The sequence below is a fragment of the Manis pentadactyla genome, chromosome 13 (genome assembly GCF_030020395.1).
Source record: "Manis pentadactyla isolate mManPen7 chromosome 13, mManPen7.hap1, whole genome shotgun sequence".
Taxonomy (NCBI): Eukaryota; Metazoa; Chordata; class Mammalia; order Pholidota; family Manidae; genus Manis; species Manis pentadactyla.
The window spans coordinates 99,603,732-99,630,799 of NC_080031.1; the positions used below are offsets into that span (position 1 = coordinate 99,603,732).

Here is a 27,068-nt window from a genome sequence, read left to right on the forward strand (position 1 = left end):
GAGATTATAAACAGAAATTTATTTTTCACAGTTCTGGAGGCTGGGAAGTCCAAGATCAAGCACCAGCATGATCATATTCTGGTGAGATCTCTCCTCCTGGTTCATAGGGCCTTCTTGTGTCCTCACATGATGGAAAGGCAAGGGATCTCTCTGCGGCTTCTTTTATAAGGGCACTAATTCCATTTTTGAGGGTTCTGCCCTCTTGACCTAATCACCTCTCACAGGCCCATCCCCTAATACCATCACTTGGACATTAGGTTTTCAACATGAATTTTGGGGGACACACACATTCAGTCTACAGCAGGGCCCCGTGCTTTAGAAGGCCCCATACTTGGTTAATGCTCTGTTGCTGTTTTGAATTTGTTAATTTTTGAACAAGGGACTTCACAAATTAAGTAGCTAGTCTTGAGTGAAGTGATGAATATCCAAAGCTATAGAGCATAATCTGTTCACTCTGTCTCTTGTTAGTTCAAACGAATATTGATTGATTACTATGTTCTGAGTTAGCCCAGTGTGGTTGGGAGGAAGCCAGGCTACTCCAGGCAGGAGAGACTAGGAGGAGCCAAGACTCTGAAGCTAGAAACAAGAGTTGGACAAAAATGGTCTTCAGGTGTGTCTTCCTCTTGAAGGTTGTTCTCTCCTTTTGTGGTCCTATTGCACTTTGTCAGCATCTCTTAAACCCAAAGAGGTTTGAATAACAGTGGGCACATTCACTTACAGACTTCACTGGCTGCTGCCCAGGGGAATGGGCGTTGTGTCCTGTGCTACATGGGATATAGCTTCTGTCTTCCTGGAGTCTGCATCTCCTGGGGCAGAGGCAGAAGGAGTGGTAAGCGGAAAGCAGGCTGAGGGCAGGTCTCCCCTAGCACCCTGCTCAATGCTCAGCACCAAGCCAGCAGTGGATATTGTTGTCTTCCATTATTTTGAATTGGAAGGCCGATACTGAAATCAACCTTGTTCATCATCCCATGATGGAGGAAACATCATTAAGGTGTTCTATACCAGGTTGATAGTGAATATGTAGTATCTTTGGTTTCTTCTTGTTTTGTAGTTTCTTTTGGAGCATTCACCTGGAACTAGAGGAGGGAAGAATGGGAACAAAACTTCCTAAACAGCCAGAGGCACAGGGTTAGAAGCCAAGGGCGTGTGCGTGCGTATGTGCGTGTGCGTGTGTGCAATCTCAGGAGGGGACGCCGCTCGGACACGCCTCTTGTTCTCCAGCAGAAGAGCTCCTGGTTTCCCCGTGTCAAGGGAGGAGATGGGGAGGCTGTTTCTCGGGAGGGCTTTCACGCGCATTGTGAGGTCCCTGGGGTCGGATTCTAGTTCCGCTCTGCCTCAGGTTGCGAGAGACCTGTTTCTCCTTTGGGACACCAGAGGGGCAGGGTGGGGTCCTTTCCTGGACGCCTGTTACTCGGGAACACCTGTGGCCCATCTCAGAGGTTCGCACCCAGGCCTCCGCGTCGCCTAGCCCAGCCTCCGCGGCACCGGCCGCGGGGTGCGGCCCGCGCGGGCAACACCCGGAACCTCACCTGTGCGCCCGAGCGGTGACTCACCTGCCCGCCCCCGCTCGCCGGCTGTTCCAGGAGGCACCGCTCCTCCTTCCTCCGGCGTTGAGGGGGCGCGTTACCCGGCCTGAGCGCCCGCTAGGGGTGTGGGGTAAACTAACTCTGGGGCCAAAGGCGGAGAGTAGGAGGTGTATTTGGGGGTCTTGGCCTGGCGTCCCCGGGCTCTCTCCGCTGAGGTCTTGTCCCCGAAGTCAGGGCCGGCGAGGCCGGGCAGCGGCGGGAGGCGCGCGGAACAGCGCTCCGGAGGGCGGGGCCGGGCCGCGGGCGAGGGGCGGGGGCGCCGGGCGGCCCATTTCCTCCTTGGAGCGGGGCTGGACGGAGACAAAGCGGCAGCCGTCGGCCTCGGGAGTCGGCTCTGGTCCTGCGCTCGCCCTGCCAGCCGCAGGTAACCCTCCGCGCGGGCGCGGGCCGCCTAGCCCAGCCAAGGGGGGCTCCTCAGGCGGGCCGGCCGGGCGCGGCCTCCCCTGCCACCCGCCCGGAATCGGCGCCCGACCCGCTTCCCTTGCGGGGCCCGGCCTGGGCCCTGGCCGGGCGGGGCAGGCCGGCGCTTCCTGGCGCTCGGGAAGTTGAGGGGCCGGGGCGGCGGGCGGGGAGCGAGCGGCGGGCCGCGCGCACCGCGGCGCTTCCTCTCGGCAAAGTTTCTCCTGGTTTCTAAACTTTGTCCAAGTGGGCTCCGGGCGCGCGGCCGGCCCGCGCTGCGCCCCTCGGCCGCCTTCCTTGCGGCGAAGAGTGTGCGCGTCGGCCCGGCGCGGGGAGGTCGGGGACTGGTTTCCCGGCGAAGTGATTGCGGCTTGTGGTTTCCGCGGGCGCGCCCTCCTCCCGCCCCCGAAACTTCGCGGTCTGGCGGTCGGGACGTTCGCTGACCTCGCGGCCCCGCACTCCCGGCCGAGCGAACGTGCAAGGCGGAGCGCCCCTTTCCCTCGTCGGGAAGGTGCGCCACGCCCGTGTGCACTTGAGGCGTGTACCGAGTAACCTTTGTGGTGTGCTTAGTCAGACTTCTGGTCCTGGTAGTTAGACGCGCTTGACTCGTGTTACTCCCTAGTTTTCACGAGTGGCATTAAAGTCTTTCTTACTGACTTTTAAAGGAGCGAGCATGAGTGTGAAGTAGCACTTGCTGGAAAAAATGTTGAGTGAATGCCTAACCTCCGCTTGGCAGGAATGGCTTCCCAATAATGCAGGCGGCAGTTGGCTCGAATCCAGGATTGACACCCTTCTTAAGTCCTGCTGCGTCTTTCTGAACATTTTTTGGTGTTTGTTTTGTACAGAATTTACAGCAGTTGAGAAGAAAGATATTTTAAGTCTCCAACTAAATTAAGGGCACTTCTTTTATGTTGAAGGAAATGGTGACATATTGTTGGAACAGGGTAGGCACTTCGATTAGAGGGTATTTTTTTGTTAAGCAATGATTGTTAAGATAAAGATTATACAAGTATCTGTTACTTTGAGAGGTGTGAATTTGTGAATCAAATTAATTAAGATGTTATTTTGTTTTACAGGAGGAACAAATGGAGAGGTTATCCAAAGCCTCTGTTCAGTTATTTACCCTTCTTGAATTTATTAAGCAAAAAAGTAGTTTCCACTTTCTCAAGGGCTCACAGATTATTAAGATATGGTCTTTCCAAATCATTCCACTCATTTGTGGAGTAATTAAAACAAAGCAAAACAGAAGGAGCAAAATAGCAGACTCATAGACACAAGGACTAGTGATTACCGAGGGGGAGGGGTTGGGGAGGGAGAAGGGGTTTAAGGGACACTACAGTTCGCAGTCATAATATAGGTAGGCTATGGGGACGAAGCACAGACGGAGAATACAATTACTGCCTCTCTAACATCCTACTACACCTGATAGACCGTGACCGCATTGGGGGCTGAGGACTTGATAATATGGGAGAATGTTGGACCACTGTGTCGTGTATGTGAAATCACTGTAAGAGTGTCTATCAGTGATACTGTATTTTTATTAAGGTATTGATTTACACTCTTAAGAAGGTTAAACATGAAAAACATTGTGGTTACTATATTCACCTATATTATCAAGTACCACCCATACCCCATTGAAGTCATTGTCCATCAGTGTAGTAAGATGCCATGGAGTCAATACTTGTCTTCTCTGTGCTACACTGTTTTCCCCATGACCGCCCCCCACCACACACCATGACCATGTGTACGAATCAAGATACCCCTCAATCCTCTTCTCCCTGCCTCCCACCCAGCCTCCCCATCCCCTTTCCCTTTGGTAACTGTTAGTCCCTTCTTGGAGTCTGTGACTCTGCTGCTGTTTTGTTCCTTTAGTTTTGCTTCGTTGTTATACTCCACAAATGAAGGAAATCATTTGGTACTTGTCTTTCTCCGCCTGGTTTATTTCACTGAACATAATACCCTCTAGCTCCATCCATGTTGTTGCAAATGGTAGGATTTGCTTTCTTCTTACTACTGACTAATATTCCATTGTGTATATTATGTACCACTTTTCTTTATCCACTTAGGTGGCTTCCATATCTTGGCTATTGTAAATAGTGCTGCGATAAACATAGGGGTGCATATGTCTTTTTGAATCTGGGATCTTGTTTCCTTTGGGTAAATTCCTAGGAGTGGAGTTCCTGGGTCAAATAGTATTTCTATTTTGAGTTTTTTGAGGAACCTCCATATTGCTTTCCAGAATGGTTGAACTAATTTACATTCCCACCAGCAGTGCAGGAGGGTTCCCCTTTCTCCACATCTTCCCCAGCATTTGTTGTTGCTTGTCTTTTCTATGTTGGCCATCCTAACTGGTGTGAAGTGATATCTCATTGTGGTTTTAATTTGCATTTCCCTGATAACTAACGATGTGGATCATCTTTTCATGTGCCTGTTGGCCATCTGAATTTCTTTGGAGAAGTGTCTGTTCATATCCTCTGCCCATTTTTTAATCAGGTTATTTGCTTTTGGGGTGTTGGTTGTCGGATATGTTGTTTTTGAATATATTCTCCCATGCTGTAGGATGCCTTTTTGTTCTGCTGATGGTGTCCTCTGCTGTGCAGAAGCCTTTTAGTTTGATCTAGTCCCATTTGTTCATTTTTGCTTTTGTTTCCCTTGCCTAAGGAGATGTCTTCAGGAAAAAGTTGCTCATGTTTATATTTAAGAGATTTTTGCCTATGTTTTCTTCTAAGAGTTTTATGGTTTCATGACTTACATTCAGGTCTTTGATCCATTTTGAGTTTACTTTTGTGTATGAATTTAGACAGTAATCCAGTTTCATTCTTTTACATGTAGCTGTCCAGTTTTGCCAACACCAGTTGAAGAAAGAGGCTGTCATTTCCCCATTGTATATCCATGGCTCCTTTATTGTAAATTAATTGGCCGTATATGTGTGGGTTTATACCTGGGCTCTCTATTCTGTTCCATTGATCTATGGGTCTGTTCTTGTACCAGTACCAAATTATCTTGATACTGTGACTTTGTGGTAGAGCTTGAAGTCGGGGAGTGTAATTCCTCCAGCCTTATTCTTCCGTCTCATTATTGCCTTGGCTATTTAGGGTCTTTTGTGGTTCCATATGAATTTTGGAACTATTTGTTCTAGTTCATTGAAGAATACCATTGGTATTTTGATAAGGATTGCATTGAATCTGTAGATTGCTTTAGGCCAGTGATACCTTAATAAAAGAAAAAAGTTATGGTGTCTGTCCATAAGAGCTCACAATGTAATAAGGTAGATACACACCTAGGTTTTGTACAAAAGGCAGACTTTAATAAGTGCCACAACAGTACTGATGAGAAACTTCTGTGTGGGTCAAACCTTACATAATACTAAGGGTAAAAGAAAATTGTGGATGCATGGAGAGGAGGCAAGTAAGTTTGAGTAAGTCCAGAAAGGCTCCCAAAAGATGGTGGCGTTTGAACTGGATGAAACGTGTAGGGTTTTGTAAAGGGAGGTAGCATAAAAGGACAAAGGAGTTTGTGGAATTGTGTTATAATTCTCTCCTGGTTTCCTTATACCTTTGGCTCTTGGTTCTCAGTTTTGTCTTTCTTTTTTAAACTCACCCAGCCCAAGATACTGTGCACCATATCTCAGCCCTTCACACCACTGACATGGCATCATTCTCACTCCCATCAGTAACTCTCATCCGTCCTAATTCCTTAGATCCCAGGGATCCCCTCTCCCACCAAATGAAGAATCACGTCTCTGTTCAGCCTCCCTGTCATCAGACTTGTTTGCTGAAGTCCAAGCTTCCGTTTTGAGTGCAGATGCCTCATGATCACACTCATCTGTGCACCAGAGAGCTGCTTGGGTGTCCTGGGGCGGGGGTCGGGGGAAGAGGGTACTTCTCAAACTTAACATGCCCCAAATGAGTTGCTTTCTTTTCTGGAGACCTAACCAGATGTGATGATTAACAGTTAACTGGCAGGGTCCTGTAATTTCTTTGGGAAAGTAATAGTGTGAGATATGACTGATGGACCTGTTTGAGGGAGGTAGTGTTTGTGATGGTGAAGATCTGGACAGAAGGTTCCATGGTTTTTTGTAAGGGCCCTGAGACAGCAAAGAACTCTATGTTGCAGAGACCTAAAAGAAGACGTCCGTAGCTTGAATACTTTTGGGGTGGGGATCAGGCCTCACAAGAGATGGCCAGGGAATGCTGGGTCACATGTTTGGGTTTTATTCTAAGAGCTGTAAGAAGCTACTGTAGGGAGTTTCACGATCTGATTTCCTTTTTACCATCACTCTTGCTAGTGCTTCCAAGGCTTGTATACCTTGTGTACAAGTGGAAGTAGGGAGTTGAGCTAGGAGGTGTTGCAAGTGAAGGTGGTGGGATGAAGGGAGCTATTCTTTCAGATAAATGAGACAGGACTTAAATATGTACTGGTTATAGGGGCCTAGGCTTTGATAACTTGTTTCCTCAGTGATGCACCCTGCTCTTCCCCCCCCACCCCAAATTTTTATTCCATCACTTTCATGTTGAATTCTTAGTTGTATCTCAAGACTCAAGTTAGCACTTCCTTTTTGGTAGCCAATCTTTCTTCACCAGGTGGGGTACTCTATTGTATGGTGCCTTATTATTAATGTCCCTGTTTGCCTATTCTGCTAGAAAGTGAGCCTGTGAGCTCTTTGAAGGCAGGGACTGATAGCCTTAGCCTTTGGCAGGGTTCCTGGCCTGGAGGGCAAATCATATGCTTGTTGTATGAAGGCAGAAAGAGCCTTTTCTGTTGGGAGTCTGGCTTGTGGGTGGAAGTATGACAAACTGGGCAACAGATTATAAAGTCCTTGATTACCATATTCCAGTTTTGAGCAAATTGAGAATCATCTCCATTGCATTCTTCTTTCTACTGATACCTAATTAGGGATGAAATCCTCTCCATCCAGTCTTCATTTTACATAAATGCCTTTTTTCCATTTTCTCTGCTTTCACTCTACACCTTTTTATCTTTAAGCTGCCCAAACTCCTTGTAGTTCTCTAGATAAATTGTTCTATTGTTTGCTTTGGTGCCTTCTTAATAATTTTTTCTTTTGTCTGGAGTACCCTTCTTTTTTTCATCCAACTAAGTCATTTATTCTTTAAAACCCAGCCTAGATGTCACTGCCTCTGGGTTTTCTCTCAGATCTCAGAGCTTCTTGGGCACCTGTACGTATTCTATTGTACCTTTCATACTGTTTGTAAAATATTTTTGTGGGTGACTTCCTCCCAGCTGGGGGTTTCTTAGAAGTGGGGTCTATTTTTTTAAGGTCTTTATTCTTGATATAACTTTCAAAAATTAAAGGATAACAAAATTACAATATAACAAAGTGTATGAAAGTGCTCAAATCATAAGAGTACCTGCTTAATGAATTGCATGAACACCACCCCAGTTCACCCTTCACACCAAGAAACAGATAATTTCCAGTATTCCATGAATCTCTTTTTGTCCCTTTGGAGTCACTGCCTGCTCCTCTACGCCCTTCTTTTGCTTTTTTAATCTTCTGATTTTTAAAGTTTTAATTTCAACATTGGAAATATTATGGCTCAGTAAGTGTTTGCCAGAGTTAGTTGAATTTCTTCTTAGCCTCCCACTACCCCCTTTTTTTTTACATAAAAGCAGTACTTTCATTTGAGAAATTTAGTCCTATCTCATTGTTGCATTGGTCAGTGTAATGGAAATCCAGGGGCAAAAATACCTCTAAAAACCGAAATCAGTAAAAGGGAGAAGTAAAGTCCAAAATCCGTTTATTGCTCCCAAACTGCAGTCTCAGGCCGTCTTTCTTCTCTGCTCAAGCAGCAACCACTGGCCCTCCCCTGCACCTCTCAGGTACAGATAAGCCCTCTGTTGCCCAGGTAATTACCCATTGATATGAAGATGAACTTCTCCACCCCTGAGGAAAGGTGCAAGTGCACTAAAGCCGTATTTCTTTCCACCTCTGAACGTCTATTGATACACAGATGTACTAAAGCCAGGCAAGATATTCTGGAAATATTACAATTTTACCCACAGTCAGACTCTTAAGTTGGCATTCAAGGCCTTCTAAGTTCTGGCCCTAAATTAACTCTTTCAGCCTTATTTTCTGCTGTAAATTGTTGCTACATGTTCTCTGCATCTACCAGGCATTTGCACTGGAATGCCCTTTCTTTCTCTGATACAAATGTTCTCCATCTCTGAAGGCTGATTAATATGCTTTTTCCATTGAGACATTGGTCATCATTTGCTTAAAGTGATCTTCATCTGAAATTCTAAAATTTGTACCTGATTATGACACATATTCACTCTCCTGTTTTTTTTTTTTTTCTAAAAGGAACATAGCAGTTTACTACTTTAACCATTTTATGTCTGTACTTCAGTGGCAGTAAATACAGTCACGTTGTTGTACAGCCATCATCACCATCCAGATCTAGAACTTCAAAAATTTTTCCGAACTGAAACTCCATATCCATTAAACAGTAACTCTCCCATTTCCCCACCTCCCAGCTGCCTGGCAACCACCATTGTACTTTGTCTCTTTGAATTTGACTACTGTAGGTACCTTTATATATAGAATAATACATATTTGTTCTTTTGTGACTGGCTTTTTTACTTAGCATAATGTCTTCAAGGTTCTCCATTTTGTAGCATGTGTCAGAATTCCTTGTTAAGACTGAATAATAATTCTGTTACCCATTCGTCTGTTGCTAGACCGTTGGGTTGCTTCCACTTTTTGGCAATTGTGACTAATGCTGCTATGAGCATGGGTGTACAAATAAGTGTTTGTGTCCCTGCTTTCAGTTCTCTTGGGTATATAACCCAAAATGTCTGGGTTATAGGGTAACCCTTTTCTTACATTTTCAAGGAATTGCTATACTGTTGTCCACAATAGCTGTGCTATTTTACATTCTTACCAGCAATGATTAAGGGTTCTAATTTCTCCACATTCTCACCAATACTTGCTAATTTTGTTTTTTTGTTGTTATTGTTTGTTTTTATAAGAGCTACCATCATGGATGTGAGGTGATACTTCATTGTGGTTTTGATTTGCATTTCTCTAATGATTAGTAATGTTGAGTATCTTTTCTTTTTCATGTGAGTTTTGGCCATTTGTGTATTTCCTTTGAAGAAATCCTTTGCCCATTTTACTAGGGCTTGTCTTTTTGTTGTTAGATATGTCCTGGATATTAATCCCCATTATCATATATATGATTTACAAGTATTTTCTCCCAATTTATGGAGTGTCTTTTCACCCTGCTGAAAATGTCCTTTGATGCACAGATTTTAAAATTTTGATCAAGTTCAGTTTATCTGTTTTTTATTTTGTTGCATGTGGTTTTGGTCTCATATCTAAGGAAACATTGCCAAATCTAATGTCATGGAGTTTTTCCCATGTTTTTTCTTTCCTTCAGCTGAACTGTGGATACCTTGAGGGCAGGAACTAAGTTACTGTTGTAACCACTTTACCTTCCATCACAGTGAACACAGGGTGAAAAGGAAAAACTTTGGGAAAGAATTTTTTAAAAGTGTAATTCATAAAAGGTCTTAAGAAACAATCAGGAGTTATGCAGTGGGGTGTTTCCTGGTATTGTTAATTTGTCATTGATTATATGTCTATTATCTGATGCATTATGATAAGCTTTTAGGAGTTTTTAATCTTAAAAGTCTAGAGTTTAAACTTTGTCATCTGTGTAATGAGTAAGGTACTTTATAAAGGATAGATATTTCTTTTAACTTATAATGTGATAAAATGCTAATTCTTTCAATTATGGAGTGCTGGATAGGTTGTATTTTTATCCATATTAAGTGGGTTATCTTATTAGTAAAACCAGTGAACTACTAGTTCAGTATTTAAATAGCATTAGGTTGCTGATTTACCTTCCTTACCCTTTTAGACTGTTAAGTTCTTTTGCTGGATGCAGAGCTCCTCAAGGCAATTAATTACATTCTACTGTTATCTTTTTTTTTTTTTTTTTGAGAGGGCATCTCTCATATTTATTGATCAAATGGTTGTTAACAACAATAAAATTCTGTATAGAGGACTCAATGCACAATCATTAATCAACCGCAAGTCTAATTCTCAACAGTCTCCAATCTTCTGAAGCATAATGAACAAGTTCTTACATGGTGAACAAGTTCTTATTTAGTGAATAACTTCTTACATGGTGAACAGTGCAAGGGCAGTCATATCACAGAAACTTTCAGTTTTGATCACGCATCATGAACTATAAACAAATAAGTCAGATATGATTATTCGTTTGATTTTTATACTTGATTTATATGTGAATCCCACTTTCTCCCTTATTATTATTATTATTTTAATAAAATGCTGAAGTGGTAGGTAGATGCAAGATAAAGGTAGAAAACATAATTTAGTGCTGTAAGAGGGCAAATGTAGATGATCAGGTCTGTGCCTATAGCCTAAGTATTAATCCAAGCTAGACAAGGGCAACAAAACATCCACGGATGCAGAAGATTTCTCTCAAAACAGTGGGGGGTGAGGTTCTAAGCTTCACCTCTGTTGATCCCCAGTTTCTCACCTGATGGCGCTCCTGCGACTGTGCCTGTCTTGTTCCTCCCTTGAGGAATCTTACCCGTCTCTGGCTAGCCAGTCATCTTCTGGGGCCATACAGGGAAATGTAAAGTTGGTAAGTGAGAGAGAGGCAATATTCTTTGAAAAGGTTAGCTTTTTACTTCTTTGCAGATTTATGCCCTGTGGCTTCTATGCCCAGCATTTGTCTTGAGGTATCTTTACCACCTGGAAGAATTATGATATTCGGTAATTTTCGTTATGAGGCACGAGTTCTACTAAAGGGTTGTAATTAAGAAGGAAGAAGAAAAGCTATAGAAGTAGCAGACAGAAGAAAACATGGGAAGATTGATTATTTCTTTGACATATCTTCTTGTAGAGTAACATAAGCATGTATAGGTTTTAACAAACTACTAATTAAATTGCGTACACACATTAACAGAATAGGAATACAGCTACATAACAAAAGCAGACCTACAATTACCAGCCATATCCAGTGAAACCAAGAAAACCAGTTAGGCACCCTAGGCATTTGTGAAAACTTATCAATGATATGATGGATATTGTCTAGCTGAATTTGAATAGTTTGAGAAAAAGCAGACAAATTAAAACAACACATTCCTGGGAACTGTTCACATCCCATATGTTCTTTTAACAGTAGATAGTCTATAGTTGCATGATTTTGGAGCACTGCAACTTGTACTTCTTCCAATTCTCGGTTGAGTTCTGACAGTATAGATCCAGTCAAATTTGTTGTTTTCCTGTATGCACAGGCCAGCTTAGATATCTCCTTCTTCATTCCAGTGGCAAGTCAGGAACCGGTGGGATGAATGCAGCTACGACTGCAACAGCGCCAGGATCTTTGTTGAAGTTTTTTGATTATCATCTTCTGGAATGACTCTTCCAGAGGATGTTGATGTTGGAAGTTCTTCTTCATATTGTATCTTAATTCGTTTTCTGGGTAGCCAAATTAGGCTTTGATCCTCTGTATGAACACAAACAAACCCTTTGCCCATAATTTGATATGCCCTTTATACCATTGTGAAGAACCTATTGGAGATCACCATACAGGAACTGCTTTTTTTTTTTTTTTAAGAGAAAGGAATATTATCAGAAAAATGTACTTTCATAGCTGGTCATCTGACACCCTTTAAAAGATCAAAATTAAGGATATGTAAAGCATGCATTAATCGTTGTTTTACAGTTAGTTTTATCCTATCAGGGAGTAATCCCCCTTTTCTTTCTCTTTTTTTTTTATCATTAATCTACAATTACATGAAGAATATTGTTTACTAGGCTCTCCCCTACACCAAATCCCCCCCACAAACCCTGTAAAGGTCACTGTCCATCAGCATAGCAAAATGTTGTAGTATCACTACTTGTCTTCTATGTGTTGCACAGCCCTCCCCTGTCTCCCACCCCCCACATTATGCATGCTAATCATAATACTCCCTTTCTTCTCCCCCCTTATCCCTCCCTACCCACCCGTCCTCCCCAGTCCCTTTCCCTTTGGTATCTGTTGGTCCATTCTTGGGTTCTGTGATTCTGCTGCTGTTTTGTTCCTTCAGTTTTTCCTTTGTTCTTATGCTCCACAGATGAGTAAAATCATTTGGTATTTGTCTTTCTCCACTTGGCTTATTTCACTGAGCATAATACCCTCTAGCTCCATCCATGCTGTTGCAAATGGTAGGATTTGTTTTCTTCTTTTGGCTGAATAATATTCCATTGTGTATATGTACCTCTTCTTCTTTATCCAGTCATATACTGATGGACACTTAGGTTGCTTCCAATTCTTGGCTATTGTAAATAGTGCTGCAATAAACATAGGGGTGCATCTGTCTTTTTCAAACCAGAGTGCTGCATTCTTAGGGTAAATTCCTAGGAGTGGAATTCCTGGGTCAAATGGTAAGTCTATTTTGATCATTTTGAGGAACCTCCATACTGCTTTCCACAATGGTTGAACTAATTTACATTCCCACCAGCAGTGTAGGAGGGTTCCCCTTTCTCCACAACCTCACCAACACTTGTTGTTGTTTGTCTTTTGGATGGTGGTGATCCTTACTGGTGTGAGGTGATACCTCATTGTGGTTTTAATTTGCATTTCTCTGATAACTAGTGATGTGGAGCATCTTTTCATGTGTCTGTTGGCCATCTGAATTTCTTTTTTGGAGAACTGTCTGTTCAGTTCCTCTGCCCATTTTTTAATTGGATTATTTGTTTTTTGTTTGTTGAGGTGGGTGAGCTCTTTATATATTTTGGATGTCAACCCTTTATTGGATCTGTCATTTACAAATATATTCTCCCATACTGTAGGGTACCTTTTTGTTCTGTTGATGGTGTCTTTTGCTCTACAGAAGATTTTCAGCTTAATATAGTCCCACTTGTTCATTTTTGCTTTTGTTTTCCTTGCCTGGGGAGATATGTTCAAGAAGAGGTCACTCATGTTTATGTGTAAGAGATTTTTGCTTATGTTTTTTTCTAAGAGTTTTATGGTTTCACGACTTACATTCAGGTCTTTGATCCATTTCGAATTTACTTTTGTGTATGGGGTTAGACAGCGATCCAGTTTCATTCTCTTACATGTAGCGGTCCAGTTTTGCCAGCACCATCTGTTGAAGAGACTGTCATTTCCCCATTGTATGTCCATGGCTCCTTTATCAAATATTAATTGTCCATATATGTTTGGGTTAATGTCTGGAGTCTCTAATCTGTTCCACCGGTCTGTGGCTCTGTTCTTGTACCAGTACCAAATTGTCTTGATTTCTTTGGCTTTGTAATAGAGCTTGAAGTTGGGGAGTGAGATCCCCCCCACTTTATTCTTCCTTCTCAGGATTCCTTTAGCTATTCAGCGTCTTTGGTGTTTCCATATGAATTTTTGAACTATTTGTTCCAGTTCATTGAAGAATGCTGCTGGTAATTTGATAGGGATTGCATCGAATCTGTATATTGCTTTGGACAGGATGGCCATTTTGATGATAGTAATTCTTCCTAGCCAGGAGCATGGGATGAGTTTCCATTTGTTAGTGACCTCTTTAATTTCTCTTAAGAGTGTCTTATAGTTTTCAGGGTATAGGTCTTTCAATTCCTTGGTTAGGTTTATTCCTAGGTATTTTATTCTTTTTGATGCAATTGTGAATGGAGTTGTTTTTCTGATTTCTCTTTCTGTTGGTTCATTGTTAGTGTATAGGAAAGCCACAGATTTCTGTGTGTTAATTTTGTATCCAGCAACTTTGCTGTGTTCCGATATCAGTTCTAGTAGTTTTGGAGTGGAGTCTTTAGGGTTTTTTATGTACAATATCATGTCATCTGCAAATAGTGACAGTTTTAACTTCTTCTTTACCAGTCTGGATTCCTTGTATTTCTTTGTTTTGTCTAATTGCCATGGCTAGGACCTCCAGTACCACGTTAAATAACAGTGGGGAGAGTGGGCATCCCTGAGTTGTTTCCAATCTCAGGGGAAAAGCTTTCAGCTTCTCGCTGTTCAGTATGATGTTGGCTGTGGGTTTATCATAGATGGCCTTTATTATGTTGAGGTACTTGCCCTCTATACACATTTTGCTGAGAGTTTTTATCATGAATGGATGTTGAATTTTGTCAAATGCTTTTTCAGCATCTATGGAGATGATCATGTGGTTTTTATCCTTCTTTTTGTTGATGTGGTGGAGGATGTTGATGGATTTTCGAATGTTGTACCATCCTTGCATCCCTGGGATGAATCCCACTTGGTCATGGTGTATGATCCTTTTGATGTATTTTTGAATTCGGTTTGCTAATATTTTGTTGAGTATTTTTGCATCTATGTTCATCAGGGATATTGGTCTGTAGTTTTCTGTTTTGGTGGGGTCTTTGCCTGGTTTTGGTATTAGGGTGATGTTGGCTTCATAGAATGAGTTTGGGAGTATTCCCTCCTCTTCTGTTTTTTGGAAAACTTTAAGGAGAATAATGGGTATTATGTCTTCTTTGTATGTCTGATAAAATCCCGAGGTAAATCTGTCTGATCCGGGGGTTTTGTTCTTGGGTAGTTTTTTGATTACCGTTTCAATTTCTTTGCTCGTAATTGGTTTGTTTAACCTGTGTGTTTCTTCCTTGGTCAGTCTTGGAAGGTTGTATTTTCTAGGAAGTTGTCCATTTCTTCTAGGTTTTCCAGCTTGTTAGCATATAAGTTTTCATAGTAGTCTTTAATAATTCTTTGTATTTCTGTGGAGTCTGTCGTGATTTTTCCATTCTCATTTCTGATTCTGTTGATGTGTGGTGATTCTCTTTTCCTCTTAATAAGTCTGGCTAGAGGCTTATCTATTTTGTTTATTTTCTCAAAGAACCAGCTCTTGGTTTCATTGATTTTTTTCTATTGGTTTATTCTTCTCAATTTTGTTTATTTCTTCTCTGATCTTTATTATGTCCCACCTTCTGCTGACTTTAGGCCTCATTTGTTCTTCTTTTTCCAGTTTCGATAATTGTGATGTTAGACTATTCATTTGGGATTGTTCTTCCTTCTTTAAGTGTGCCTGGATCGCTATATGCTTTCCTCTTAAGACTGCTTTCGCTGCGTCCCACAGAAGTTGGGGCTTTGTGTTGTTGTTGTCATTTGTTTCCGTATATTCCTTGATCTCTATTTTAATTTGTTCGTTGATCCATTGATTTTTTAGGAGCATGTTGTTAAGCCTCCATGTGTTTGTGAGCCTTTTTGTTTTCTTTGTGGAATTTATTTCTAGTTTTATACCTTTGTGGTCTGAAAAGTTGATTGGTAGAATTTCAATCGTTTGGAATTTACTGAGGCTCTTTTTGAGCTAGTATGTGGTCTATTCTGGAGAATGTTCCATGTGCACTTGAAGAATGTATATCCTGTTGCTTTTGGATGTAGAGTTCTATAGATGTCTATTAGGTCCATCTGTTCTAGTGTGTTCTTCAGTGCCTCCGTGTCCTTACTTATTTCCTGTCCAGTGGATCTGTCCTTTGGGGTGAGTGGCGTGTTGAAGTCTCCTAAAATGAATGCATTGCATTCTATTTCCACCTTTAGTTCTGTTAGTATTTGTTTCACATATGCTGGTCCTCCTGTGTTGGGTGCATATATATTTAGAATGGTTATATCCTCTTGTTGGACTGAGCCCTTTATCATTATGTAATGTCCTTCTTTATCTCTTGTTACTTTCTTTGTTTTGAAGTCTGTTTTGTCTGATACTAGTACTGCATCCCCTGCTTTCTTCTCTGTGTTGTTTGCCTGAAATATGTTTTTCCATCCCTTGACTTTTAGTCTGTGCATGTCTTTGGGTTTGAGGTGAGTTTCTTGTAAGCAGCATATAGATGGGTCTTGCTTTTTTATCCATTCTGTTATTCTGTGTCTTTTGATTGGTGCATTCAGTTCATTTACATTTAGGGTGACTATTGAAAGATAGGTACTGATTGCCATTGCAGGCTTTAGATTCGTGGTTACCAAAGGTTCAAGGTTAGCTTCTTTAGTATCTTACTGCCTAACTTAGCTTGCTTATTGAGCTGTTATATACACTGTCTGGAGATTCTTTTCTTCTCCCTTCTTATTCCTCCTCCTCCATTCTTTATATGTTGGTTGTTTTATTCTGTGCTCTTCTGTGTTTCCTTTAACTGCTTTTATTGGGTAGTTGATTTTATTTTTTGCCTTTAGTTAGTATTTGGTTGGTCTGCTTTCTTTGGTGTGATTTTATTTTCTCTGGTGACATCTGTTTAGTCTTAGGAGTGCTCCCTTCTAGAATAGTCCCTCTAGAATACCCTGTAGAGGTCGTTTGTGGTAGGCAAATTCCCTCAACTTTTGCTTGTCTGGGAATTGTTTAATCCCTCCTTCATATTTGAATGATAGTCGTGCTGGATACAGTATCCTTGGTTCAAGGCCCTTCTGTTTCATTGCATTAAATATATCATGCCATTCTCTTCTGGCCTGTAAGGTTTCTGTTGAGAAGTCTGATGATAGCCTGATGGGTTTTCCTTTATAGGTGACCTTTTTCTCTCTAGCTGCCTTTAAAACTCTGTCCTTGTCCTTGATCTTTGCCATTTTAATTATTATGTGTCTTGGTGTTGTCCTCCTTGGCTCCTTTCTGTTGGGAGTTCTGTGTATTTCTGTGGTCTGTTTGATTATTTCTTTCCCCAGTTTGGGGAAGTTTTCAGCAATTATTCCTTCAAAGACACTTTCTATCCCTTTTTCTCTCTTTTCTTCTTCTGGTACCCCTATAGATATATATATATAATACGGATATTGTTCCTTTTGGATTGGTCACACAGTTGTCTTAATATTGTTTCATTCCTGGACATCCTTTTATCTCTCTCTATGTCAGCTTCTATGCGTTCCTGTTCTCTGGTTTCTGTTCCATCAGTGGCCTCTTGCATCCTATCCATTCTGCTTATAAATCCTTCCAGAGTTTGTTTGACTTCTGTAATCTCCTTCTGGATGTCTGTTATCTCCTTCTGGACTTCATCCCTTAGCTCTTGTATATTTCTCTGCATCTCTGTCAGCATGTTTATGATTTCTATTTTGAATTCTTTTTCAGGAAGACTGGTTAGGTCTGTCTCCTTCTCAGGTGTTGTCTCTCTAATCTTTGCTTCAGATTTTGCCTTTTCATGGCAATAGAGATAGTTTGCAGAGCTGGCACGAGTAACTTCCCTCCTTGTTGGTTTGTGGCCCTCCTCTCCTGGGAGAACAGCGACCTCTAGTGCCTTGTGCTGGGCAGCTGCGCGCAGGTGGGGCTTCTAATTCTTGCCCGGCTGCTATGGGGTTTATCTCCGCTGTAGCTGTGGGCATGGCCTGCCTTGGGCCGCTACTCCAATATGGCGGAGCTGTGTTGGAAGGGGAACGGCCGGGAGGCTGTTTATCTCCGTGAGGGACCTCTGAGCTGCCCTGCTATCCAGGGGTTTAGGGTGCCCAGAGTTCCCTGCTGCTAGACTAAGTGTCCCAGGACGCTTCCGTCTGGCGGTGGGGTCCCTGTCCCTTTAAGACTTCCAAAATGCACTCGCTTTCCTTTGTTCCCGGGGCGCCGGCTGCAGGGACCTGCTCACAGGTCTTACTGACCTGTTTCCCTAGTATCCAGCACCCCACGCATGCCCTGTGTCTGCGCTCTGGTGTGGATGGCTAGGGCTGGCTATTTAGCAGTCCTGGGCTCCCTCTCCCTCCCCGCTCCGACTCCTCTCCTTCCGCCTGGAGCTGGGGTGTGGGGCGCTCGGGTCCCACCTGGCTGGCGTTTGTATCTTACCCCCTTCGCGAGGTGCTGGATTCTTGCAGGTGTGGATGTGGTCTGGATGTTTTCCTGTGTCTTCTGGTCTCTCTTTTAGGAAGAGTTGTCTTTGCTGTATTTTCAAAAATGTATGTGGTTTTGGGAGGAGATTTCCACTGCTCTACTCATGCCGCCATCTTGGCTCCCTCTCTACTGTTATCTTTTGTCGCCTGTGATACCTGACTCATTTGTAAACCCGTAGCATATACTGTTCAGTAAATACTGAGTTACTTACAGTCAATAAGTTGTATATGGGATTGTGCCAACTTGATACAGGGGTGGAGGCATGGCTTTACATCCAGTTTATTAAAGTTTAAAAAAAAATACAACTCCTGTCACCTAGAGATAAACAAAGTTAGCATTTTGGTATATGCCTTCTAATCATTTTTCTAGCCATGTGTATTGGTTATATATAACTTCTGTATCTGTAATCTTTGTCCACTAATAATTTGGACATTTTCCCTATTAGTGTAAGACTTACTTTTATGTACCACTAAGAAAAAAGAAACACTGCTAAATAAACTAGGAAATGTCATCCAATGTAAGACAAATCTAGACTTCAGGGACTTTAAAATACGAACTATGTATGTTTTACAGTTGATGAACTATGATTAGTTAAACAATGCTTTCATAGAATGTTCATGATATTCTTCCTATTCCATTATCTAGCTTCTTCAATTAGTCCTCTGTTGGATACTTAGTTTGCTTCCAGAGCTGCTTTAGTTTGTAGTTGAATCTCTTTGATTATCCTTGATTATTTCTTTAGGATAACATCTGAGAAGTGGAGTTCCTGGATTATATGATAAATTTATTTTTAATTTTTTGAGGAACTGCCATACTGTTTTCCACAGTGGCTGTACTGTTTTATATACCAGTAGTACACAAAGGTTCTAATTTCTCCATATTCCTACCAACCCTTGTTATTTTCTGTTTTTTTTTTGTTAGTAGCCCACCCAATGACTGTGACAGTGGTGTATCTCTTTGTAGTTTTGATTGTCATTTTAATCATCAGAGATTATGATGTTGAGTATCTTATTATGTGTTTACTGGCCATTTGTGTATCTCTGGAGAAATGTCTATTCAAGTTCTTTGCATGTCATTGAGTTGTTGAGTTTTAAAAATTAAAAAAGATTGAAAACAGATGTACCGTATAATCCAGCAATTCCACTTCTGGATATATATCCAAAAGAACTGAAAGAAGGGTCTCGAAGAAATCCTGTACATGCATGTTCATAGCAGCATAATTCACAGTAGCTAAAATGTGGAAGTTCTCTGTATATTCTGAATATTAATCTCTTATCACATAGGTGATTTATAAATATTTCCTTCCAATCTGTGGGTTGCCTTTTTACTCTGTTGATCATATATCCTTTGATACACACCAGTTTTTATTTTTCTGAAGTCCACTTTAGCTGTTTTTATTACCTGTGCCTTTGGTGTCATATGGAAGAAGTCTCTGCCACATCCAGTGTTGTGAAATTATGCTGTTTTCTTTTCCTCTGTTCTGTTAAGAGTTTTAGTTTTAGCTCTCACATTTGGGTTTTTGATCCAGTTTGAGTTAATTTTTGCATATGATATGAGTTAGGATCCATCTTTATTCTTTTACATGTGGATGTCCAGTTTTCTCACCACCATTTGTTGAAAAGATTGTCCTTTCCTCATTGGATGGTTTTCACACACTTGTTGAAAATCATGTGACCATTCATGTGAAGGTTTGTTTCTGGGGTCTCTATTCTGTTGTTTGCCTGTACGTCTGTCCGTATGCTGGTACCACACCTTTGATTACTATAGCTTTGTGTTAAGTTGATGCCAAATTAGGTCTTGAAGCTAATGTTTTGTACATTTATATTTTGTGGTTTAGTTATATGTATATGCTATTGTGAAAGTAAAAAAATCCATTTAACTTTTCTATATCTTGATTATGGAGGTGGTTACGTGACTGTTTGAATTTGTTGAAACTCGTAAAATAGCACACTGCAGTGAATTTGATTATATAAAAAAGTGAAAAAATAGGTAAAAAATAAATTAAGAAACACTTTTTTGCTAGTTTGATCTTCTGTGTAGAGATAAATGTGAAAAACGTGAGATCAGTTCTTTTCTGCTTTACTGGCCCAAATCATTTTTTCCACTGACTATGAAGTCACATCCTTAGAAGTTTTTAAGGAATTTTGGTTATACTGCACATGTTGGAGATTTAAGTCTTATTTAGTATCTTGTTTTCTCAATAAAAAAAGTTAAACACATCAGGCATCTGGAAGAGTCCACACAGAGCAACAATTCCTGAAACTAGTGCAGGTGCCAGTGTGCTTGCTTCCAGACCTTGAGGGTGTTGCTTGTGGGATGTGTGGTGTGGTCTGTTCAGCCTCTCATGGGTTGAATGGGCCAAACAGCGTAGGGAAGTGTACAGTCTGGCTTGACTTGTCCTGTCTCATGCTGTTTGCTCACTTGCAAAAGCACTGTACTAGATTTATTCACTACTGAAAATTCAAAGTGTCAGAAATAACCATGCTTTAAAGTAAAACTTCACCATTGCTCTTTCTCTTTTGGGGCCTCTAATGTTCATTATTTAGTTTTCTCATAACTATTAAACTTGTTCCTTTCCATATGCAAGCATGCACCCCCTACCCCATTTCTAATGGAGCTTGAAATTAACATGCATTTCTATTTAGTTGTTGATGGACTGTCATCTGTCAGCTGTATTTCTTGATTGCGATTTAATTTGTGCTTTTTCACTGGCTGCAAGCTTGGAGTAGTGCATATAAGGTAAATATAAGTCAAAAGACAACTTTGAGGGCTAGTGTAAATTATTGTAACAAAGATTTGATCATTGGGAACAAGTATGAGTAGTGTGATTTGATTTTTAAAATTTCTTGTTATCTGTTCCATGTTCCCATTGTATTAAGAGAGGGAGTTAAATTGTGGAAGTTACAATTTTCAACTGTGAGAATTTTCTTTAAAAGACCTCAGGGGCTTTACAGAGAAAAAAATTATCATTTGCATTAAAATTTTGTAATGAGTAATTTAATCTTAGTGTTAAATAACTTGGTCATTTTCCTTAATTGCTAATATAAAAGCTAGTTTTTTTCTGGATTCCTTAGTTTTGGCTTTACTTTTCATTATAGTGAGCTATAGATTTCCCTCATATTCTTGTTCTGAGATTGCATCATTAAATATTGTTATAAATAACTGGATCATTAATTGTATTTGAAAATGTTGCTGTAGTTTATTTTGTAAGTATTTGACATTATGAATTGAAGATGTGAGCTGGAAGCCTGGTTAATTATCAGGTTACATAGTCCTGTACTGGTTTATTAACCAGGTTAGACTGCATACTGTTCTTGAAACTGAAAGTGCTGTCATAACTCAGAAAATGCATTCAGTGTGGCCTATTTGAAGTGACATGAAGGATAGGAGCCTTTGCTGATAGTCCACTTGCCCTGTGCAACTCTGATACATGCTTTCTTTCCAAGCAAAGATGCATTGTTACTGTTCTCTCATATGTTGAATATTTCATTATGTTAAATACTTCAATATTAATCCAGACTCTTAATCAAGGGTTGGGAAAAATGATAGTGTGAAGACGAACAGAAGCTGAAAGGGTAAGTTAGTTACTAATAAGGCAGTGTTCATGGGGGTTTTCTATTCCTGGATATCTAACTTGGTAAAGGTTTCGTATAATCATCTCTTACCATTTTCTTGATTCCTTGGACCTGGGTCATCATTTTCTCGGAAAAGCTCTGGACTGACTTTGAAATGTATCTTTAGAAACCTCTCATTTTGTAGAGAAGTGGCTAAGTAAAATATGAGCTTGATCCCATGTTAGGAGGGGAAAAAAACCCCAAGAGAATGGAAGATGGCAACAGTTGAGAGAAATTTAAGCTTTGGGGGGTCATTAAGACCAGTGATGATGTGATGTTTTCTAGGTATCTTTATTGAGTCAGGGTCTAAGGCAGTGTTTAGTTTGCTTTATCTCACTTTCAGTGGGAAGGGTTCAGTTAAATACATTTGTTGAAAGTGTGCTTTTCAAAGTAGGTGCTGTGGGGGAGATGTTAAGAATGTGTTAGTCACCTTCGTTCACCTCAAGAAGTTCACAGACTAAAGGGAGTAGTAGCCTTAGTAATAACCGTTAGGCAAGAATTAGCAGTCTATACCCATTTTTGCTAATCTGTGACAAGAAACAGACATTTTTTACTTCCTTCTGTGTCAGTGTTGCTAGATGAAACCTAAAACAGTGGAGCCATTCAGTTAGTCATTTGTAGAATATTATTAGATGAAAGTTCCCGTGTGCAAAAGAGCCCTCAGTTTCATTGGAGACAGAAACACCGTGACACTGTGTCGTGTGGCAAGTGCCGCAGCAGAGGCGCCTGTAAAGGACTGAGGGGATCCCAGAAAAGGGCACAACTCTTTCTGTGGAAGCAGAGGACAATTATATGAGGCTTGAAGGAAAATGGGGAAGTCTGGAAGGGTGCTTTGGGCAGAGGGAGGCTTGTGTAAAGGTCTGGACAGGGGCGCACACTGGAGAAGTCCCGTGGAGTGGAGGCAGGTGGTGAGGCTGACAGGTCCGTGAAGGTCAGGTTTGTTTGCAGCGTTTCTACTTCCCCAGGCATCCTGTCTCGTGGGGATGTCATCCCAACTTTTTTCAGAGGAAGTTGACTCTGACTGATAACTGGGGGCTCTCTGGAGGTGGATTGGATGAGAAGACTCTTAGATACTCTAAACCAGGACCTAGGCCAGAGCCCTGAGAATGGGAAGGGTTAGTGGAGTGAGATATTTACTGAGGTGCAGAGGAAGGGGAGGGAAGAGTGTGCGGGTAAAGGGGGGGGTCTCTCCTAGGGAACCTGGTCAGTGGAGGTGGGGAATGTCACAGGGGAACAGATTGGGAGGAAAATGCTTAGTTTGGGGTTTGTGGAATTTGAGGAATTCTACTCTGTAGTTGTGTGAAGTCCTTAGGAGAAATGTTGCCTTGGCTGGGAAGGCCCTTAGCAGGCCGCTTTTGGACTTCACTGTGGCAGCTGTAAGTGGTGGGGTTTGCTCCTTTGTCTTCTTTTGGGGGCTGAGGTGGATGGGGTTTCACGATTTCTCACGTAAGATTAAACAGTAAGAATAGAATGGGTCCAAAGTATTAAGTTAGGAAAGATTAAGTCCAAACCTTTGATGCCTTTTTAATTTTTTTGCTTATTCTTTCAACCTTGTCTTCTGCCATTTCACTATCTTCTATTTTTTCACCCACACTGTATTTTGGAAGGTGCCAAAGTTCTCTGATGCCACCGTCCTTTTGCACAACATGTGCCTCCAATGCCCAGTACGTCAGAACTTCAGTGAGGACTCCCTGGCCAGCTGGGGACTTGTGTGCTCCTCTTGTGCACTGACAGGGCACTGTGACTTATATTTCGTGTTGTATTGTAACTGTTTTCCTGTCTAGACTCTGAGCATTTTCCCTCAACTTTTTTTTTTTTGAAAATCTTCAAACATATAGAAAAGTTGAAAGAGTAATACAGGTATTTGATTTATCAGTTCACCTATATTCACCAATGGTTAATGTATTTCAAATTTGCTCAGTTTCTCTATAAACTTTTTCTCTGAGGAATTTGAAGGTAAACTGCAAATACTAGAGTACTTTACCCTGAAGTTCTACAGCATGTTAACTCCTAAGAGTAAGGACGTTGTCCTTACATTACTACCATATCACTTAAGAAATTTTACTATAGTAATGTTATGTAATTTCTTTTAAAGAATGGCCCAAGAACCACTGTCAGCTCTCTCTGGGAACTTCTGAGAAATGCAGACTCTTATATCCTATTCTAGGCCTATTGAATCAGAATTTGCCTTTTAACAAGATTCCCAGAAGTACTGATCTCATGTACATTACATATTCATACTAAAGTCTGCCAGTTGTCCCAGTGATGTCTCTTACAGTTTTTTTGAACTCCAGGAATCAATAAAAGATCACATACTGCATTTAGTTGTTATATCTCTTTAGTTTTGATTTCTGGTCTTTTTTTTTCTCCCCTGATGACATTGATGCATTTGAGGAGTTGACGCCAGTTTTGTAGACATTCTGTGGTTTGGATTTGTCTGATCAATTCCACTTTTGACAATACAGCTGACCCTCGAACAACATGGGTTTGAACTGCATGGGTCCTCTTATAGTGGATTATGTTTCAATAAATATATTGGAAAATGTTTTGGAGATTTGCATCAGTTTAAAACATTCTTTTCTCTAGCTTACTTTATGGTGAGAATAGCATAGAACATATAACAAAATATCTGTTAACTATTCTTTTTTTTTTTGTTAAGATACCATTGATATACACTCCAATGAAGGTTTCGCAAGAAAAACAATGTGGTTACTACATTCACCCTTATTATCGAGTACCCCCCCATAACCCCACTATAGTCACCGCCCACCAGTGTAACAAGATGCCACAGTCCCTACTTCTCTGTGCCACACTGTCTTCTCCATGACCCCATACACACCATATGCACTAATCATGATACCCGTCAATCCCTTTCTCCCTCCCTACCCCTCCCCTTTGGTAACTGCTAGTCTCTTTACTTAGAGTCTGTGAGTCTGCTGCTGTTTTGTTCCTTCAGTTTTGCTTTGTTGTTATACTCCACAAATGAAGGAAATCATTTGGTATTTGTCTTTCTCTGCCTGACTTATTTCACTGAGCATAATATCCTCTAGCTCCTTCCATGTTGTTGCAAATGTTAAGATTTGTTTCTTTCTTACGGCTGAATAATATTCCATTGTGCATATGTACCACATAGTCTTTATCCATTCATCTACTGATGGACACTTAAGTTGCTTCCATATCTTGGCTATTGTAAATAGTGCTGCAATAAATATAGGGGTGCATATGTCCTTTTGAATCTGAGAAGTTGTTTTCTTTGGGTAAATTTGTAGGAGTAGAATTCCTGGGTCAAATGGTATTTCTATTTTTAGTTTTTTGAGGAACCTCCATATTGCTTTCCACAATGGTTCAAACTAGTTTACATTCCCACCAGTAGTGTAGGAGGGTTCCCCTTTCTCTGCATCCTTGCCAGCATTTGTTATTCCTAGTGTTTTCGATGTTGGCCATCCTGACTGGTGTGAGGTGATATCTCATTGTGGTTTTAATTTGCATTTCCCTGATAATTAGCTATGTGGAACATTTTTCATATGCCTGTTGGCCATCTGAATTTCTTTTTTGGAGAAGTGTCTGTTCATATTCTCCACCCACTTTTTAATAGGTTTATTGGCCTTTTGGATATTGAGACGTGTGAGTTCTTTATATATTTTGGATGTTAACCCTTGTTGGATATGTCATTTTCAAATATATTCTCCCATGCTGTAGGATGCCTTTTTGTTCTGCTGATGGTGTCCTTTGCTGTACTGAAGCTTTTTAGCATGATGTAGTCCCATTTGTTCATTTTTGATTTGTTTCCCTTGCCTGAGGAGGTACATTCAGGAAACAGTAGCTCATGTTTATATTCAGGAGATTTTTGCCTATGTTTTCTTCTAAGAGTTTTATGGTTTCATGACTTACATTCAGGTCTTTGATCCATTTTGAGTTTGCTTTTGTATATGGGTTAAACAATAATCCAGTTTCATTTTCTTGTGTGTAGCTGTCCAGTTTTCCCAACACCAGTTATTGAAGAGGCTGTCATTTCCCCATTGTGTGTCCATAGCTCCTTTATCATATATTAATTGACCGTATATGGTTGGGTTTATATCTGGGCTCTCTTTTCTGTTCCATTGGTGTATTGTTCTGTTCTTGTGCCAGTACCAAATTGTCTTGATAACTGTGGCTTTGTAGTAGAGCTTGAAGTTGGGGAGTGTAATCCCCCCTGCCTTAGTCTTCCTTCTCAGGATAGCTTTGGCTATTTGGGGTCTTTTGTGGTTCCATATGAATTTTAGAACTATTTGCTCTAGTTCATTGAAGAATGGTGTTGGTTTTTTGATAGGAATTGCATTGAATCTGTAGATTGCTTTAGACAGAATGGCCATTTTGACAATATTAATTCTTCCTATCCATGAGCATGGGATGTGTTTGCATTTATTGGTATCTTCTTTAATTTCCCTCATGAGTGTCTTGTAGTTTTCAGAATATAGGTCTTTCACTTCCTTGGTTAGCTTTATTCCTAGGTATTTTATTCTTTTTGATGCAATTGTGAATGGAATTATTTTCCTGATTTCTCTTTCTGTTAGTTCATTGTTAGTGTATAGGAATGCAACAGATTTCTGTGTATTAATTTTGTATCCTGCAACTTTGCTGAATTCAGATAATAGATCTAGTAGTTTTGGAGTGGATTCTTTAGGTTTTTTAATGTACAATATCATGTCATCTGCAAACAGTTTAACTTCTTCTTTACCAATCTATATGCGTTTTATTTCTTTGTGCTGTCTGATTGCTGTGGCTGGGACCTCTAGAACTATGTTGAATACAAGTGGGGAGAGTGGGCATCTTGTTTCCAATCTTAAAGGAAAAGCTTTCAGTGTTAAATGTTCTTTGGTAAGGCTTCTTAACAGTAGGCTCTTTGTAGTTAAGTTTTGGGGAGTAGAAAGTCATATGTGAATTTTCAACTGTGTGAGAGTTTGGCACCCGTAATAACTCCTGCATTGTTCAACTGTACTGCAAAGGTAATGACAATTTCTCAGGCCATTGCAGGGGTAGTTTTCCCCACTGGTGGTGGTGCTAAGTTTAAACACTCGATTAAGTGCTATCTGCCAGATCTCTGAGTTGTAAAGACATCTGTTTCCTTTTGTACTTAGTAATTAATTGCTATGAAGATCTGTAGGGATTCCTAAGTAGTCCCTCGGTCCCTGGCATCTGGGAGGATCCTGGGACAAGATAATTGGTCAGTCATTGATGAATGACAAAATAGGTCATCAAAGGCATAAACTACAGTACAAGTTTTAGAGACAATTCTTGTTTTCTCAGTCTGGGTACCTTCCTAGACTCTAGTCAGGTTCAAGCATCTTTTCTCCTGTCTCTCCAAGCAAAGTGCAGTCCTCTTCTGTAGGTTTCTCAGCTTTCTGAAGTTTTTCTGCCTTTTAGTTCCATGTTGTAAAACAAAAACCTTTTTTTCCCTGTTTCTGTTTTCTCTTGTTGCCTCAGTCCAGATGCTGGTTTCATCTTACTTTTTGGACCAGAGTCATCCAGTTTCTTACGGAAATAGGGATTTCCTGTGCATCCATAATCAGTTGTCTGTTATGAGGGCTTAGTGCAGCTTTCTATAAAATACTTGTCCATTGTTAATGGTCTCAGCCATATGGGGTGGAAGCTAAGTAAACGAATATAGATATCCGGTCTGTACTGCAAATAGTCACTTCAGCTCTGGTGGTTTTCA

At 40.8% G+C, this 27,068-nt stretch overlaps 1 protein-coding gene across 1 annotated transcript in view; it reads left to right on the forward strand.

Annotated features, from left to right (window-relative positions):
• The first annotated feature begins 1,816 nt into the window (after nucleotides 1–1,816).
• CTNNA1 (catenin alpha 1) overlaps nucleotides 1,817–27,068 on the forward strand; it is a 218,260-nt gene continuing 193,008 nt past the window's right edge. Inside the window, exon 1 of the mRNA XM_036897096.2 lies at nucleotides 1,817–1,950. The gene's annotated coding sequence lies outside the window, so the exon portion shown is untranslated. The remainder of the gene's footprint in view (nucleotides 1,951–27,068) is intronic.